The 19,050-nt window shown below is 39.8% G+C and overlaps 1 protein-coding gene across 11 annotated transcripts in view; it reads right to left on the reverse strand.

Annotated features, from left to right (window-relative positions):
* dmd (dystrophin) overlaps positions 1–19,050 on the reverse strand; it is a 2,003,576-nt gene that overhangs the window by 1,402,477 nt on the left and 582,049 nt on the right. The window lies entirely within an intron of this gene.

Consider the following 19,050-nt stretch of genomic DNA (forward strand, 5'->3'; position numbering starts at 1 on the left):
AGAAGCAGAAGCCCATGTGATCAGGAAGTACTGGTAACTAGTAGTAACTCAAAAGACAAAGTAATAAAAGCTGCCAAACATCAAGAATTAAAGCTGGAAATAACTTGGTGCCAAACAGGGAACAACCAGCCCTATCTCATAGATGGATATGCATGAAACGGCATTTTTTTGTGTGGATTTAGAATGCTAAAGCCAGGCTTGTAGCTCGTGTGAAGACAACGGGGGGACAAAGATTAAGTAGATTCATCTCCTACAGAAATAGGTATTTTGAAGAATTTATTGGCTTTGTTCGCAACAAATGCTTGAAAACATTGATCAATTGTACGTAAAGCTTTACTTCCAGCAAGCAAACCCAGCCCCAAAAGCAAAGACGACCCTTCTGAAGAGTTACTGGACCCAAAACATTAACTCTGATTTCTCTCCACAGATGTTGCCAGAGCTGCTGACCCCCAGCAATTTCTATTTTTGTTTCTAAAAGGAAGCATTTCCTTGCTCTGCAAATGAGGTGTTTAACATCATGCAAATACTCAGTTAACTAAATGCACATACGGCCTAAGTATATCTCAAGGAGTTTGATGCTTCTCAATAAAGCTTGTCTTTGGAAAACTGGGTTCCCTCCAGTTAACAGCAGACCCTGCTATATTTTATGTGCACCTTCTAGGACAGCTTTCAGGCTTCTTTATGACACACATAGATTTTTTGTTTGAAAAGGTTGAGGGGTCCCTGTCTGGCTCATTCCCATTTCAGGATTGTGAGAATATGTATAGCCAACAACAAGTAAGAAAGAATACAATCTCCCAGATTATCACCCCTTATCAGGGGAGGTGATGGCCAACTGGCATTTTGCTAGATTATTAATTCAAAGACCCAGGTGATGTTCTGGGGTCCTGGGTTCAAATCCTGCCAAGGCACATAATGTGTTTGACACTTAACTGCCCTCTGGGAAATCAGGGATTGGCAATAAATGCTGATCTTGCCAGTGATACCCACATCCCATGCATGAATTGTTTAAAACTCTGGTAAGCCAATGTCTTGAGTTCAAACTCCAGTTTGGTTGGTGATCGTTACGATCACATCTTATGAATAAATTAAAAGGAAAGGACTCAAAACTATAGCTATGTCACTGTACTGGTGCTTTAATTTGTTTTAGCAGTGGAGCAATCGAATAAGAGTAACCTTTATTACCAAGTTAAATCTAATACAATCTGTTTAAATATTGTAGACTTAAACTTCCATCACTTAAGAGATCATTCATCAATGAAGAATATCTAATTTCACTCTCTTTACAATCTAGTAATTTGTTTCAATTAGCACTCATGATCTCTATTAGTTGTATATAGTTTTAGTTTAAAGGTAATGGTTTTCCACTATATTGTGTGCCTTTTTTCAAACAAAAATGGCAATAAAAATTCATTGCAAGCATTCAAACACCACACCGGGAAGAAAAGCCATTTCAGAAATAGCTCTATGAAGTGTAAACAGTTCTCAAGAAATTAGTGCCTAATTAATGAAAACTTGATTAATTCAACAAGAATTAAGGCATGATCCCAAAAAATAATTTAGTCCTGACTGTATACATCTCCCCTTTATAAAACAAGCTGGTAAAGAACATGTCAAACTATCAAACAGTCCTAAGGAAACAATCAACAGACCATAGTGAAGAGAATGGGTCCGTAGATATTAAGATAGCAGGAAGTAGGTGAAAGTAGGAAGTGACATCAGTCATATCCATCACTCTTAAGAGCCAAGTAAAGATTGTTCAAAAGTTATTTAAACCAATTAGCAATAACCTCACCTCGGCTAATGATGCAATTTATCATGTTATGGGTTGTGGTTTGGAAGATTTTAACCTAAAGTTAATAAACAGCCATTTTCAGTGATAGTGCACACATATAGTTTGAAAGTGAAGTTATCTTGCTGTCCAATTGGAATCAAAAGGTCCTTGAGATGTTGGAACAAGGCCAGAGACAAAGCATCAATCCATATTCTAAGCTGAACCAGATAGTAAGAGCTGCAGTAAGCTCACAAAGTTGTAGCCCTGATTTAATAGGGATCATTTATAACTTAAGTGAAGTTTCCTGCATTACTACACCAAACAACCAACTATTACATTGAACATAGGACATAGAAAAGTACAGCACAGAACAGGCCCTTTGGCCCATGATGTTGTGCCAAGATTTAATCGTAATGTAAAATATAGTAACTTAAGCTACATACCCCTCAACTCACTGCTATCCATGTGCATGTCCAGCAGTCGCTTAAATGTCCCTAATGACTCTGTTTCCACCATCACAGCTGGCAACGCATTCCATCCAACTCTCTGCGTAAAGAACCTACCTCTGACGTCTCCTTTATACCTTCCTCCTAATATCTTCAAACTATGACTTCGCATACCAGTTAATCCTGCCCTGGTTAAAAAGTCTCAATGAACGAGTTAACATTGAGATGTGAGTTTAAACTGTAATCCATAGATTTTACACAGAAGAGAAGTAAAAAGTACCTTTGTGGCAGAAACTCTTGCTCTCGTTGAGGTGGTATCAAATTCTAAACTGGATTTAGCAGCAATTGTCATTGCTACATCAATAATAAGTCACAATGGGATAACTTCCTCAAAAACAATGTGAATGAGAAAAAGAGTGAGGATCACTATTGCAGTTTCAGAACAGATGCTGGAGAACTTAAAATTGAACTACTGGATAGCAGCCATCAGTTTCCTGATTACTTTATGATGAACCAAGCTCTAAGAAATGGTCAGAAAAACTGGAAAGGAAAATGCTTTGGACTTTAATGGCTGAAAAAAGGGTACAAATGTTGTTATTTGGCACCACACTTTGACATTTTATATTTTATTTTTGTTTGTTTATATCTAATCTAATTTAATAAAGTAAAAAAAAAACTATTACCAGTTAGTACACTCTGGCACAGGTACCAGAGACCAAATGCAATAATGATGGTTATATGTTAATGGAGGGATAACTGGTGAGCATTTGACTGGATATTTTGGGTATCAAGTAATCAGTCTTTTTGGAGTTGGGGGACCGTGAATTTGAAATAAAAGTTTGACTCAAAAATATATGACTAGGCTGTATCTAATCAGCATTTTGAGCTCTGATATTTAACGTACTGCTGTTTTATTGGGAGAACAATTAGGGTGAAGGGCTTTGCAGAACAACATTCTCTTCTTTTCTAAGCACAAGACAGAACGTGGTCAGGATCACATTAAATCGCCAAATTGCTGAGGTAAATTGTGATATAAATTTCATGCAGTCTGCAAAATCCTTCATATTATACAAAAGAAAACAATTTCTACTTGATTAGTGAGGCAATTGCTCTACAAAAATTGATCTATATACAAACAAAGTGTATTCACAAGACTGTGGTTCCACAGTGCTCAGGCTTAAGAATGAGGGTGGGAGCTTTGATTCATCTAACTATTCACTTATCAATTCAACTCAATATGCAAGTGAACAATCTAGCCAGTCAGTATGCAAGAAATGCAATAAATCAGAGTTTTCAAATCTTTAAAGATCTTCAGGAACAGCACTGATTCTCAACTGTGTGTGAACAATATTCAAGTTCTGCAGAGAACTGAACTGGGCAGTAAAAACAATCGTTTCATTTCAAAGCTTTTTTCCACTATCCATAACAGTGGAGTTTAACTTTCTGATAGATGAAAAATAGTCATTTCTTGGTCACTGCTGTGGTGATATTTACTTCACTTAGTTCACTTGCAACATCCTGGAAGAAAGCCCACAAGAAGGACAAATTCTTAGGCAAATAAGTAATCAAATGACAGTAATTTAGTTGCCTGGTGACATACTGTTCCAAAATATCGCCAATTCGTTGAACTTATGAACTCTAAAGTATATAGAGAGAGAATAAGAGTTAACATCCTTCACCTGAATTTTGGAGTCAGTGATGTCATGCCTGGTCCAGGTTGGTCATTACATTTTCCCTTATGCTTTCTGTGGGTTTTTGCATTGAATTTTTAATTATGAGAATATAAAGCAGCAGAACACCTTCACAAAGGATGTGAGGCCAAGGTGACTTCGACAAGTTGCAGTGTTTCCTTAATCAATCAAAATGGAGAAGCCGTACTGTGATAAGCAGTATCTGGACATGAAGATTTAATTAATTTGATGCCACCATGTACAGATGACTGAACAAAGAGGAAAAGAAAAATGGGAGACAATTTCTTTTTTAAAAACTATTAACATCCAACAATAGGTAAAATCTGAAGGAACACAACAGCATTTTTCAGCAGCATTTGCACAGCAATAAATTGCTCACTGATGCTGAGTTTGGACCCAGCAGGGCCGCTCAGCTCTTGACCTCATGACTGCCTTGGTACCAACAGACAAAAAAAATCTAAAATCCAGAGGGGAGGTAAGAGTGGCTGCTTTTGACAGCATTTAACCAAGCAGCAAAAGTTCAAGTCAATGGGAATTGGGTAAAACCACATCACTTCAGGAATTCTGCAGTGTAGCATCCTAGGCCCAACCAACTTCAACTGCATCATAAATGCCCTAATCTCCACCAAAGATCACTGTATAACGAGCAGCACCATTCACAATTCCTCACATAGTGCAACTGTCCATGCTCACATGCAGCAAGACCTGACAACATGCAGATTTAGATGGTTAAGTGCCAGGTAAGATTCATAACACAAGTGCCACACAATGACCAACTCCAACAACAAAATTATGTCATCACCTCTTCACATTAAAGATGTAACCAGCTCTGAATCAACATCCAGGGACTACAAATCAAAAGAGCTGTGGATGCTATACATCAGAAACAAAAACCGAAGTTGCTGGAAAAGCTCAGCAGGTCTGGCAGCATCTGTGAAGAGAAATCAAAGTTAACTTTTCAGGTTCATTCTAAGGATGGATCACCAGACCCAAAGTGTTAACTATAATGTTCAAGAAGTTCAACACCATCCAAAACAAAGCAGTCTGTTTGATCAGTGCTCTGTCAAACACATTAAAACATTAATCCCTTCTTTTACAGCACACAATGGCAAGTGTGCAGCAGAGACAAATTGTGCTGCATTTAACTCCCCAAGAGTCCTTTACTATTACCTTTCAAGCATACAACCTTTGGAAGAGAACGTTAACAAGTACAGCAACTTTCTTGCTTCTGCATATAACTGGAAACATGGATATCAGAGGTCAGTGTTTGAGAGTGTTGATGACCTCTGATACTTACATGGCAAAATCCAGGCACTATCTGGATTATTGCATTTCCTTGAATATTCTGGAAAATGCAGTTAATTATTGTCAGATTGTTGGCAGATTAGAAGCCGATTTTTAAAATTCTCATCTTCATGTTCAAATTCTTCCACAGCTTTGAGTACTACTTTCTGTCACTGCAAGTACTTCTGGTTCTACCACCCATAAGATGGACACCTCAGCACTACACTCTACCACAAACCCACAGACAACCTCACAATGCTACACTTCTCCAGCTTCCACCCAAAATATATTAAAACAGCCATCCCCTACAGACAAGCCCTACATGTACACCAGATCTGTTCAGATGAGGAGGAACGTGATGGGCTCTTGGAAGTACTCAGGGCTGCCCTCATAAGAACAGGGTATGATGCTCAACTCATCAACCGCCAGTTCCAACATGCCACAGCAAGGAACCATAATGAGCTCCTCAGGAGACAGACACATGCTGTAACCGACAGGGTACCCTTCATTGTCCAGTACTTCCCAGGAGCTGAAAAAACTACGCCATGTTCTTCGTGACCTGCAACACATTATCAATGAGGATGAATACCTTCCCCACACCTCTACTGCTTGCCTTTAAACAACCGCCAAACCTCAAACAGATCAGTGCTCATAGCAAGCTGCCCGGCTTTCAGGACAACTGCATACAACCCTGTAATGGTAGGTGCTGCAAGACGTGTCAGAGTGTGGACATGGATACCACCATTACACGTGGGGACACCTCCCACCATGTACGTGGCAGGTACTCATGTGACTCAGCTAACGTTGTCTATCTTATACGTTGCAAGCAAGGATGCCCAGAGGCATGGTACATTGAGGAAACCGAGCAAAGGCTACGACAACAGATGAATGGGCACCGCACAACAATCAACAGACAGGAGTGTTCCCTCCCAGTTGGGGAACACTTCAGTGGCCCAGGACATTCGACTTTTGACCTTTGGGTGACCATCCTCCAAGAGGGACTTCGGGACAGGCAGCAGAGAAAGGTGGATGAGCAGAGGCTGATAGCTAAGTCCCTACCCATAGGGATGGCTTCAACCAGGACCTTGGGTTCATGTCACACTACAGGTGACCACCATTGCACTACACACACACACACATATACGTTTGTGGGGTGAATTTGTACTTGCAGAGTTACATTGTACTTTGCTCAAAAACTGCATGAATTCATACAAGACTCTGTTATCTCACTTTTTAGATTAGAATCAGTTTAAACATTATGGCGCAGACAGAGAACACAGGGGGCTAACACCTTCAACATATTGTCTAGCTATCACCCATTGTTACAGTTAACCTGAGAATGCAACTTTTTGTGATTTGCACATGAAAGAAGTACAACTATCATGGTATTCTAACAGATGAAAGACTCAACAAACAATCAAGGTATTTTTCAATGTATAATTTCAGTTACATCACACTGTAAACTTTTGCTATAAAGTCTATGTCTTACAATTGTATCCTCCACAACCACCTGATGAAGGAGCAGCATTCCAAAAGCTAGTGCCTCCAATTAAACCTGTTGGACTATAACCTGGTGTTGTGTGATTCTTAACTTTGTACATCCCAGTCCAACACCGGCATCTCCAAATCATAAGAATTCTGCTTTCCGCTAATGCTAGCTTCTTGTACAGCTCACACTTTCTTCACCAAAAGGTGCCAAGTCTCTGTCTCTGGGTAGAGCCCCAGAATTCATCCCTACATAGTGTTGGCAACTCTCCAGGATTGACCTACAGTCACCACGAGTGAAAGAGCAATCTCTAGGATAGTCCCCTACGCAACCCGAGAAAGAAAAACAAAAATCACAGACATTGAAGATATTTTCAGCTTCTTCAAATATTTCTCTTTGGCAGATATTAAAATATTCAACAAGGGTCAACGAAAAAGGTTGCTTGGCTGACAGTCAATTGGGTAATGAGTCTTAATACATTCCAAATGATACAGAAAGGTGGAGCATCACAATGCTGGATGCATTGAATGGAACACAAGGGCATGTCAGAAGATATGACATCCGTGAATATATTTAATTATAGTTTGCAACCCCACCCACGAACCTCTTCACCTATCCACCCCTCTCTCCTCTTTTCAGATGCTCCTAGAACCTTTCTGATCAAAGTTTGTAGTTATATCTTCAAAGTTGATTTATTTATTGTCATGCATACCTTGTTACAAAAATAGAGTGAAAAGTGTTGTATAGTGCCAGCACTATCTTAAAACACAGAAAACTAAACTAAAACATAGAATATGAAGACAGAGAAATGAAAAAGTATCCAACGTTACAGTTGCCAATTTGTGTCAGATTAGGCTCCTGTGAAATGCCTTAGGATGTTTTACTGTTTATGTTCTAATAAGCTATACATATCAATCAACTGTGCACTACAGATTTACAGATGGAAGCAGTTTCTCACGTCACAAAATATCTGTAATGTATAACATATTATCATATAAAAGAGAAAAATAAATCAATTTTTTAAATCCTTTGATTCTTATAAAGATCGCAGCAAAAATAGGCTGCATCTAATAATGGGATGTCAGGTACACGTGATAGTGTGAAATTGTTTTATTCATTCATGGAATGAGGGCTGCGCTGTCTGAGCGAGTATTTACTGCCCATCCCCAATTTGCCCAGAGGACAGTGAAGAGTCAACCACATTGCTGTGGGTCTGGAGTCACATGTAGGCCAGACCAGGTAAGGATGTCAGGTTCCTTCCCTAAAGGGCATTAGTGAACCAGTTAGGTTTTTCCAACAATCAACAATGGATTCATTGTCATTATTAGAATCTTAATTCCAGATTATTTTAAAAATTGAATTCAAATTCTACCACCTTCCATGGGCGGATTCGAAGCTGGGTCCCCAGAATATTATCCTGGTCTCTAGATTAACAATCCAGCCATAATATCACTCAGCCATTGCCTCCCCCTAGCATAATAATTATTATTATTATTAATCTGGAATTGTGATATTTTAAAAAGATAGTTTTTTCTCAATGCTATGAAGATAATTTTCTACAAAAAGGCCAGGAACAATTACCTAAATACATCATTTTAAGGCAGGTATATTGATTCAGTTAACTGCATAGTGAACCCTTCTTGAGTTCATGCATAAAATGTTTATATGGTGCAGTTTGAGATGGATAAAGAACATGAATTAAGGCAATTTGTTTAGTTTTGACTTTAAAACAGAAGCTTCCAAGTTTCACATCTGAGGAATCCAGGGTTCAGGCCAGAAAAGAATCGAACAGTTGAACCAAGCTTTTTCCATTTCAGTTCAGGGAGACCAGTCACCTCCAAAGAAGCAGTTTCTAGTCTGTGGTGCTTCAACGCCTCAAAAACTTGGATAGAAGTCAAGTCATTGGGGGAGAAGAAACATTTCAGCATCAGAATTATGGAAACAAACTCAAACCAATCACAAGAAATAGGAATGAAACTGGAGAGTGTCAGCTAATTAAGGTTTAAGTGAAAGGTCACACTGGATTCAATGTGTTGACTCTTTTTCTCTCATCAGATGCTGCTAGACCTGCTGAGTTTTTCCAACATTGTGCATTTGTTAAAGATTTGAAAATGCTGAGATGGGAGTGTTAATTCTCTGGGACTGAATCCCTGTAATAGATAGTGTTGAGAAAGATGATGAACCATTTGTTTTGAGGCTTGTGCTAAGATTTTTTCACATTTTGTAGCTTTCATCTTTTCTAAATTAACCTTATGTTCTGTTGTTGAAGAATATCTGCAGCCTCATGTGAATATGCTTCAGTGACTGACCACCACTTAAACAAGGGCAAAATAAAAACATGTTTCTCTGAGATCTGACTTCTCCAATATTATCATTAGTTACAATTATAACATCCATTACAGAATATCCACTGCACTTGGGGAGTCCAGGATGCTTTAGCAAGAAAAGCAGAATAAGTCAAAGATTATCATTCTCAATCGGTGTACCAAAATCTTTAGATCACCGCAAAATAAAACAAATTATGGTTGTTTATTTCTTTTGAAAATAAAAAGTGAGGATTCTTACTTTAAAACCCTTATGCTCATATCTGCGTGAAATAGGGTGTACTTTCAATTGTGCTCGGATTTCTTTCTGGCATATTCCTGCAATACTGTGCTATTACCACCCAATTTGCAAGTAAAATATTTCTGATGAGTTTCCCGGACTAAATCATGCACTCAGCCAAAAATGGAAATGGAGATTTGCTAGACTTCAGGGACCTGCCATAGAAAAGCACTGGTCTTTGTAGCTGGCAGAACAACTGAATCTTATTTTTAACACAGTACAATATCCCGCAACATTGTTCACTCAAACAAACAGTTGTACAGACTTCCCATATTTTCCTTTGACAGCACCTTCCAAACCTGCAATCCTGAGTACCCAGAAGAGAAACACTAACCACTGCAAGTTCAGGACTCCTTCAGTGTTGCCAGGTCAGAATGCTGCAATGCCCTGCCTATCAGCACTGTGGGTGTACCAACACTACATGAGCTGCAATGATTCAAGGTGATGGCTCACCACCACCTTCTCAACAACAATTTGGGATGGGCAATGAATGTTGACTTCATCAGCATTACTCACAGCCTATAAAGGGAAAAGAAATTCAATGCCCTTGCTGCCACAGAAACATTGGATTTTGATGATTAGTAGGCACCTAGTATTCCGATAGGTTAACCTCAAACATACATTCTAGATGAAATAATTGCACATAAGTAGTGAAAACATACAGCATAGAGACAGGCTGTTCAACCCAACAAGGTCACCTGAGTGTTAGAGACACTCAGGCTTTCTCCCATCCTTCCACATCTATCAGCATAACCCTTGTTTGCCTTCTCCCCAACTCGTACGTCTAACCTTGCCAATGAAGCATCAATGCTAATCAACTAAAAAATTCCTGGGGTTGTCGAATCCCAATTCTCACCGCTTCAAGGGGAAGAGGTTTCTTCCAAAATGCCCTATTGAATTGGTGGCTCAGTGGTTAGCACTGCTGCCTCACAGCGCCAGGGAGCTAAGTTCAATTCCAGCCTCAGGCGACTGTCTGTGTGGAGTTTGCACATTTCCCCCTGTATTTCCATGGGTTTCTTTCAGGTACTCCTGTTTTCTCCCACAATCCAAAGATGTGCAGGCCAGGTGAACTGGCCATGTTAAATTGCCCATAGTGTTAGGTGCATTAGTCAGAGGGAAATGGGTCTGGGTGGGTTATTCTTCAGAGGGACAGTGTGGGCTTCTTGAGCTGAAGGGTTGTTTCCACACTGTGGGTAACCTAATCTATTGGTGACCAGTATTTTCTGGTTTGTTCGAAGCTGAAACTGGAAACACTAGTCAGAATTTTCACCAAGTTGGAAAGGCTCCATTCTGTACCCAAAATGCTCTTGAAGAACTGGTTCTGGAAGCCTCCCCCCAGCAAACACAGCACCCACTTTCTTCTCTGGGCCAGTGAGGGTTGAGGAAATAGGGGCAGGATTAACTTCATACAGTCACACAACATGGAGACAACACCACATTTAAAAGTGAAACTGCTTTCAGTTCGAAGCAAAATTTAACACCCAACTTTCTGAAACAGGACTTGTGGACTTTACATTTTTGAGAACATAGTCTATATCTATTACATTACTTGAGAGAAATCTGGTACCATTTTAGAGGAGTTCAGGTGCCCCTTTTTGAGTTTTGCCAGGAGACACTTAATGTCAATAAAAAGGGAAATAAAGACTGTGGAACAGTCAAACTGATAAGTCACTTATATGCCCTGCCCAATTGTTGACCCTTTCTGATTTACTGCTTCCCAATTTCCCAACCACAATCTCTCCCTTCCCCTTAACATCATCTGACCCCAGCACATATGGGGTCTCTCTCATTCGTTCTCTCTCTCTCCCCCCCCATTCATGATTATACCCTCGTGCTGTAGATTTCCCTGTAAGATGCAGTCAGCTCATCAGAAATTGCTGGCAAAACTCAGCAGGTCTGGCAGCATCTGGGGAGAGAAATCAGAGTTAATGTTTTGGGTTGAATGATCCTTCCTCAGAACTGTTCTGAGGAAGTGTCACTCAATCAGAAACGTTAAATCTGATTTCTCTCCCCAGATGCTGCTAGAACTGATGAGCTTTTCCAGTAATTTCTATTTTTGTTTATGCTTTACAGATTCCACAGTTCTTTTGTTTTTTTTTAAAGTCAGCTCATCAGATGGGATACCTGCAGGGCAGCTAGAAAACTGTACCCTCAGGTTTCCCATCAATACATCCTCCCCACATTCCTGTCCACTACCTGCCTCAGTTTCTCACCTTGCTGCAAAAACTGCGGCCGATGTTTTCACTCCTGAATTATTTTTGATTCTACCCCACAACCTGAAACCATGTACTCATTATAACGCCACTTTTACTGTTTGCTAGCAATAAATATCACAAGACAGTTAAAATGTATACACAAACAAAAGCACACAGGGGATTATATGAATTAAAGAAAGGTCACTTGAATTTTAACAATGTAAATAAATTAAACCCCCAAGACTGAAGCACAGCCCATTATACAGATAATCCTACTTGTTACGTTTTCAGCAGCTATCATTTAAACTAATTGTTTTAGTTAAATGCAGAGATAGCATGATAAAATGCATTGATAAACTCAGCAGGTTTGAAGGAGGAACAGTGTGAATTAATAACCATTTGCTTTTGGATTGCCGACAAAATAAAACTAGTTCATACTTGAAATAATATGGGCTCGTTAATTCAGCACGTGACATGAACCACAACTGCTATCCTTGAATTCAGTTGAGCTGCCATGAAGCCTGTAATGTGGAGTTTTCTTTTTGATGCCCGAGTCTCTTCCCGCTCAGTGACAGATTTCGAAGTTGATATCACTAACTCTTTCAACAGGTCAGTCATAAATTAAGAACCAGGACATCAGGCTAAATGCTAGAGAGCCGTCACTGAAGCCATTTCTGTCCTCATTTAATTTGCACACACATCCGCATCCAGTGATAATTCCTAGTTGCTCTCTGAGGAAGGAGGTTAGATGATCTTTCATTTCTCTGATTCATGTGTCCACAGAAAACTGAAGCATCTCTAAAATCTGAGAATTGTCTGAGAATGATAACCAAGAACACATCAGAATTTAAACTTGTACCTTGATGAGTCTACATATATCTGAGCTACTGCCCTTCTTAGTTAAATTTGCTAATGATACATACGTTGAGTGATAAGTGGACTATTTATAATTAAGTAAAATAGGTGACTGATCAAAATGTTCAGGTCTATTTACTTCCCTGTTGGTTATATACAAATGCTAAAGATTACATGAAGAAAATATCTACAAATGTGAAATGAGAGATTTACAAATCCTCAGCTAACCCATAGTAACTTTACACAATGGAGGATAGTTAATGGAGCTTATGCATCAGTATACGACTAAGTGTTTTCCCCCCTTCAGAAAAGCATGCCCATAGCTTCCCGAGACCACACACATTCTTTGTTGAGGTTAAGTACAAACTACTATATTTGAACTTTAAAAATTGCGATGAAGATCACAGGTATGTGAGAAATATGATAAAATTACACAATGATGCTGCGCTGAAAGGCATAATTTGGCCCACTGTGGCTGTACTGTGTCTTTCGAACTAATGGATAGCTTTTTCAAACACTCATCTTTTATCACAACACTGTAAATGTTGCCAGTTTAAGTACATCTCCAACTCATTTTCATACATTATCAAATCTGCTTCACTTACCTATGCACACATGACATTCCAAACCAAAACTCACCAAGTTAAATGAAAAATTCTCAGCTGGTCTCCAATTATTTGTCAATTGCATTAAATTGGTGTGCTCTGGTTACCGTTTCTTCCATCACAGGAAACAATTTCTCCTCACTTGTTCCATCAAAACCCATCAGGATTTTATACTCCTCTGTTTAATATCCCTTTAATCTTCAGTGCTTTAGGGAGAACAACCCCGTGTTCAACAGTCTCACCATATAACTAAATCCCAAATACCATTCTGGTGAACCTCTTTTGCACTATCTCCAAAACATTAATATCCCTTCCAAAAGGCAGTGCCTTGGGTTGGTCAGAATATTTTAAGCTGGGGTTCAACAAGTGGCTTGCTGGCATTGAGCACAAATACCATAATATTGACCTCTTTGCTAGTATTTACAAAGTCAATGCTGCTCCTGGTCTAAAAAACTGTGCTGTACCAAATATTTAGTTGTTGCATCCAGTTGCCTCTGCTTCTTTCCAGCAGTTTAGTTTTCTGAGCATTATGAAACCTGGTAATCTATCAGTAAATTTAAATCACTACCAAAAGTACATGCTCAAACACCCAAACTGCCCATGTACTAGGGAGATATGAATTTTAAAATGTTGTGTGAAACTACACACCTTGTACACAAATACAGTGAAATTTTGTGGTTTCCAGCTATGTTTCAAATTTTCAAGCACTTAAACTTTCTTTTCAACAATGCTGCATTTGCTCCTTTATTGTTTGAAAGTTTCAAATCTTTGGGTACAAGGGAAATAACACCATTACTCCCAGTGTTTTCAAACCAAATTAGAACATCAAGGAGCACAACCAAGCTAATTGTGTAGCATCCTTGATAAAGCTTAGGATAATGTCTTCAACTTGAAAGCTCTTCTTTTGCAGTTGGCAAAAAAACAAGTCCCACAGACAAAACTGTGGACAACCTTATGATAGGCAAATGTAAATTTGAATTTGGAAAGAATAGACTGCAGGAGGAGGAAACAAAGTTAAAATATATCTCTAATAATAGGAATTCAATTTCCTATTTTAATTCAATCTGGATGAGAGGAGGAATCTCATTGAAGTAAAATGTCCTGTCCACGAGTTTACATAAAAGTAAAATCTGCATTTATACAGCACCTTTTTCAAAGATTGGACAAATGAAAACACATTAATCTTTCTTTGATGTGTAGTCACTGTTATAATGCAGGAAAACGGAAGCTCTACTCGCACAATGAACTCGTGCAAATTGCAATGCATTAATGACCAGATAATCTGATTTTTGTGAATGGAATCAAAAAGTGATGGAAGGCAGCACCTGTAGGGGGTAACAGTTTATCTTTCAGGTTGATGACCTTTTGAATGAAAGTCATCCTCCTGAAACGTTAACCACAGTTCTTTCCATAGATCCAGTGTTATCAGCAAAGTTTTCCAGCAATCTCACTCTGAGGTTGTGCAGAATTTTGGTTTTGCATGAGTGTTTTTTTTTGGGGTGTTGACTGAGGAACAAATATTGGTTTGGACACTTCAGGGAACTCCCCTGCAGCAGCCTTGAAATAATGTTGTGGGACCTTGTATGTCCACCTGTGTGGGCAAACTGAGCCTTGGCTTCATGTCTACACAGTCGATAACACCTCAGACAGTACAGCTTCCTCAGTGCCACACTGAAGTGTCAGCCTGAAATGTTACACAAAACACGCAAACTTCTGGCTGAGGGGCAAAAATGGAGTCACGGCTGACACAAAACAGCTGACTGAACTGAAATCAGGCACTTTGGGTCCAAGTTTATCTCAATGATTTTCTGCAAGTTTCTCTCAGAATGACCATTCATATCGGTGGTTTGATAATTAACTGTTTCTATATCCAATTCCATTTGAAATCTCTGAAAGACTGAATAAGCATGACGTTTGTCTATTTTGATACTGATGATGCTAGGCATAGCCCGTCAGTTCTCATCTAACTCCCATTTGGCCGCTGTATGATGTACCAAGCCAAGATAGCCCAGTGTAGACCAATCACAAAATATAAAATTTATTAGAAGATCCTGTGCTTATTGTACAATGCCAGTCACGTAACAAAAATCACCACTTCAGTTCAACAGACTTCCTCAATTCTTCAAGTTAATCTTTTCGCTAATTGGCCCATAATGATGGTTGAGTCAATTAAATCAGGATTGTACAATGCCAACCAATTTGTTATCTGTTTTGCTCCTGGACTTTATGCTCATACAGTTAGTTCTACCATTGACACTGTGACTGTAACTCACCATTGATTATTTGTAATCTCCTCCCTATAAGAAACTACGTTCTAATGGAAACGTTTACTGTAGTATAAATGAAGATCTTGATATCACTGGAAACAATAACAAATTGCAAGAAACTGAATTGCTGTTCTAAACTATTGAGCTGTTAATTTTGCAGATGTTTGAAGCAAGAGCCGGCTATTTTAAAAAGACGGACAGATTGTAGCCTGTAACAATTCAATGTGACAACAAATTTATTTTTCAATTACATGTGGTTTTGTTCCACTTTAAAATTATCATTTTTGAGCACAGAGTCATAGACATATACAGTACAAAAACAGATCCTTCGGACCAACTTGTCCATTCCAATCAGCTATCCTAATGTAATCTTGTCCCATTTGCCAGCACTTGGCCCACATCCCTCTAAACCCTTTCGATTCCGATGCCTTTTAAATGCTGTAATTGTACCAGCCTGCACCACATCCTCTGGCAGCTCATTCCACACACGCACCATCCTCTGCCTGAAAAAGCTGCCCTTAGCTCTCTTTTATATCTTTCCCCTCTCACCCTAAACCTATGCCCTTTAGTTCTGGACTCCCCCATTCCAGGGAAAAGACTTTGTCTATTTACCATATCCATGCCCCTCATGATTTTATAAGGTCAGCCCTCAGCCTCTGACACTCCAGGGAAAACAGCCCTGGCCTATTCAACCTCTCCCTATAGCTCAAACCTTCTAACCCTGGCATCATCATTGTAAATCCTTTCTGAACCCTTTCAAGTTTCACTACATCCTTCCTATAGGAGGGAGACAGAACTGCAAGCAGTATTCCAAAAGTGGCCTAACCAATGTACTGTACAGCTGTAGCATGATCTCCCAACTCCTATACTCAATGCTCTGACCAATAAAGAGAAGTATACCAAATACGTTCTTCACTATCCTATCTACCTGCGACTCCACTTTCAAGGAACTATGAATGTGAATTCCAAGGTGTCTTTGTTTCGCAACACTTCCCCAGACCTTACCATTAAGTGTATAAGTCCTGCTCTGATTTGCCTTTCCAAAATGCAGCACCTCACATTTATCTAACTTAAACTCCATCTGCCACTCCTCGGCCCATTAGCCCATCTTACCAACAGCCTGCTGTACACTGAAGTAACCTTCTTCGCTGTCCACTACACCCCCAGTTTTGCAGACTTACTAACTATAACTCGTTTGTTCACATCCAAATCATTTATATAAATGACAAAAAACATTGGACCCAGCACTGATCTTTGCAATGCGTTGCTGGTCAAAGGCCTCCAATCTGAAAGGCAAACCCCCACCACCATCCTCTGTCTTCTACCTTCAAGTCAGTTCTGTATCCAAATGGCTGGTTCTCCCTGTATTCCATGAGATCTAACCTTGCTAATCAGTCTCCCATGGGGAACCTTGTTGAACGCCTTACTGAAGTCCATATAGATTACATCTACTGCTCTGCCATCATCAATCTTCTTCATTACTTCTTCAAAACAGTCAATCAAGTTCGTAAGACATGATTTCCCGTGCACAAAGTCATGCTGACTATCCCTAATCAGTCTTTGCCTTTCCAAATACATGGACATCCTGTCCCTCAGGATCCCTTCCAACAACTTGCCCAACACCGATGTCAGGTTCACTGGTCTATAGTTCCTTGGCTTTTCCTGACCACCTTTCTTAAATAGTGACACCACATTTGCCAAGCACCACTCTTCTGGCACCTCACCTGGCACTATTGATGATACAAATATCTCCGCAAGGGGCCCAGCAATCAATACCCTAGCTTCTCACAGAGATCAGATCCTGAAGATTCATCCACCTTTATGCATTTTAAGAAATCCAGCACCACCTCCTCTATAATAATTTTTCAAGATGTTACCATCTATTTCCCCACATTCTATATCTTCGACGTTCTTCTCCACTGTAAACACTGATGCAAAATACATATTTAGTATCTCCCCCATCTCTTGCAGTTCCACGCATAGGCTGCCTTGCTCATCTTTGAGGGGTCCTATTCGATCCCTGGTTACTCTTTTGTCCTTAATGTATTTATAGAATCTTTGGATTCTCCTTATCCCTATTTGCCAAAGCTATCGCATGTCCCTTTTTTGTCCTCCTGATTTCCCTGCCTTATTTCCCAAGAGTAAGTCAAGTTTTGCACCTTCTCTAGTCAGTACATCCACAAACTGAATCAGAAAAGTTTGTTGTACACACTTAACAAATTCTTCTCTATCCAAACCCTTAACACTATGGCAGATCCAGTCTATGTTTGGAAGGTTAACATCCCCAACCATAACCACTCTATTATTCTTACAGATAACTGAGGTCTCCTTACAAATTTGTTTCTCAATTTCCCACCGACTATTAAAGGGTCTGTAATACAATCCCAATAAAGTGATCATTCCTTTCTTATTTCTCAGTTCCACCCAAATAACTTTCCTGGAAGTATTTGCAAGAATATCTTCCCTAAATATAACCATAATGCTTTCTCATATCAAAAATGCCACCTCCCCTCCACCCTCCACCCTCCACCCCTCACCGCCCCCACACTCCCCCCCCACCCCCCACCCCTTCCTCTCCAGTCCCCCTTTCTATCCTTCCTATAACATTTTTATTATGGAACATTAAGCTCTTAGCACTGTTTAGATTTTGGTGAGACCATACAGAGTATCGTGTGCAGATTTGGTTACTTTCCTGAAGGATGAACATTATTTAATTGGAAGCAGTTCAGAAAGGTTTACAAGGCTGATCGTTCACCTAAAAAGATACATAAAATCCACAAGGTGGCCTCCCCAGCTACCTGCCTCTGACCTGCCTCAATGTTCAATGGGCACAAGGGAGGCAACAAACAGCCTGCCCACCCTTGGTTTTACTGAAACCTTTAACTGGCACCCTTCATGGGCTGTACCTGCCTCACTTTCTTTGCAGGTTCCCCCAGGCCCAATGGAGGCATCTTCCCAATGGTCAAACTCCTTAAGTAGTCAACCCTCACCTCCTGACTGCAGGACTCATTCTCCTCAATGAGCCCTCAGAGAGACCCCTAAACCTGGACCAAGCTGGGAACTGCAGAGCAGTGAAAGTGCTGTACTCCCAGCAATGGACATCACTGCCCAGATGATGCTGCTTGGACAACAGAGCAGCTGACCATCTGACTAGCCCGCAACTTTCTAAGGTAGGAGAAAGGCAGGGGTGGAAGTTTAAACTTTACACTCCTTCCAGTGTTATGTTAGTATCGGACACCCATTGGGATCACAGGCTGGCTGTCATCCACCACTGATATACGAGCTAGGATATTTGGGACCACAGCACACACTCAGATCCAGGACCATGTTCCCAATTTCATGAGATTGATGCCACTAATAAGACTGTTTTCAAAAAGTGAGGATGGACATATTTAACATGTACAAGTCATTTATTGACCGCTGTGCCAATATTCAGGCGATCGAGTTGATGAAGACAATAAGATACAGTTCTTGGTGTCTATAACATTGTGGATAGTTGAAAACAGAAATATTAGAGTGGAGGTTGACAGGGAGGAATAAAAGTTGAGGTCTTGGGAGTTTAAGGTCACAATGATAAGAGCACAACGTGTTTACCAAAACAATAATTTCATCACAATTTATTTCCTGTATCCTTTGTTTGTCTTTTCTCCTCCTACAGTTCGGATTCTAGTAAGCTAACGGTTCATCAAAGTTTTTTCACTTCTGATAAAATGTCAATTCATTCCTTTTATCTCTACCAGTGCTCACTGGTGGGCTAAATGTTTCAAACATTGTCTGTTATTATTAAACATGTCACTGTTCCATTGTTGCGCTGCTCTCAACCCTTGAATAACATTTTGTTAA

This window comes from Chiloscyllium plagiosum, unplaced genomic scaffold (genome assembly GCF_037043375.1).
Source record: "Chiloscyllium plagiosum isolate Xiang-an unplaced genomic scaffold, Cpla_swu_hap1 HiC_scaffold_12, whole genome shotgun sequence".
Lineage (NCBI taxonomy): Eukaryota > Metazoa > Chordata > Chondrichthyes > Orectolobiformes > Hemiscylliidae > Chiloscyllium > Chiloscyllium plagiosum.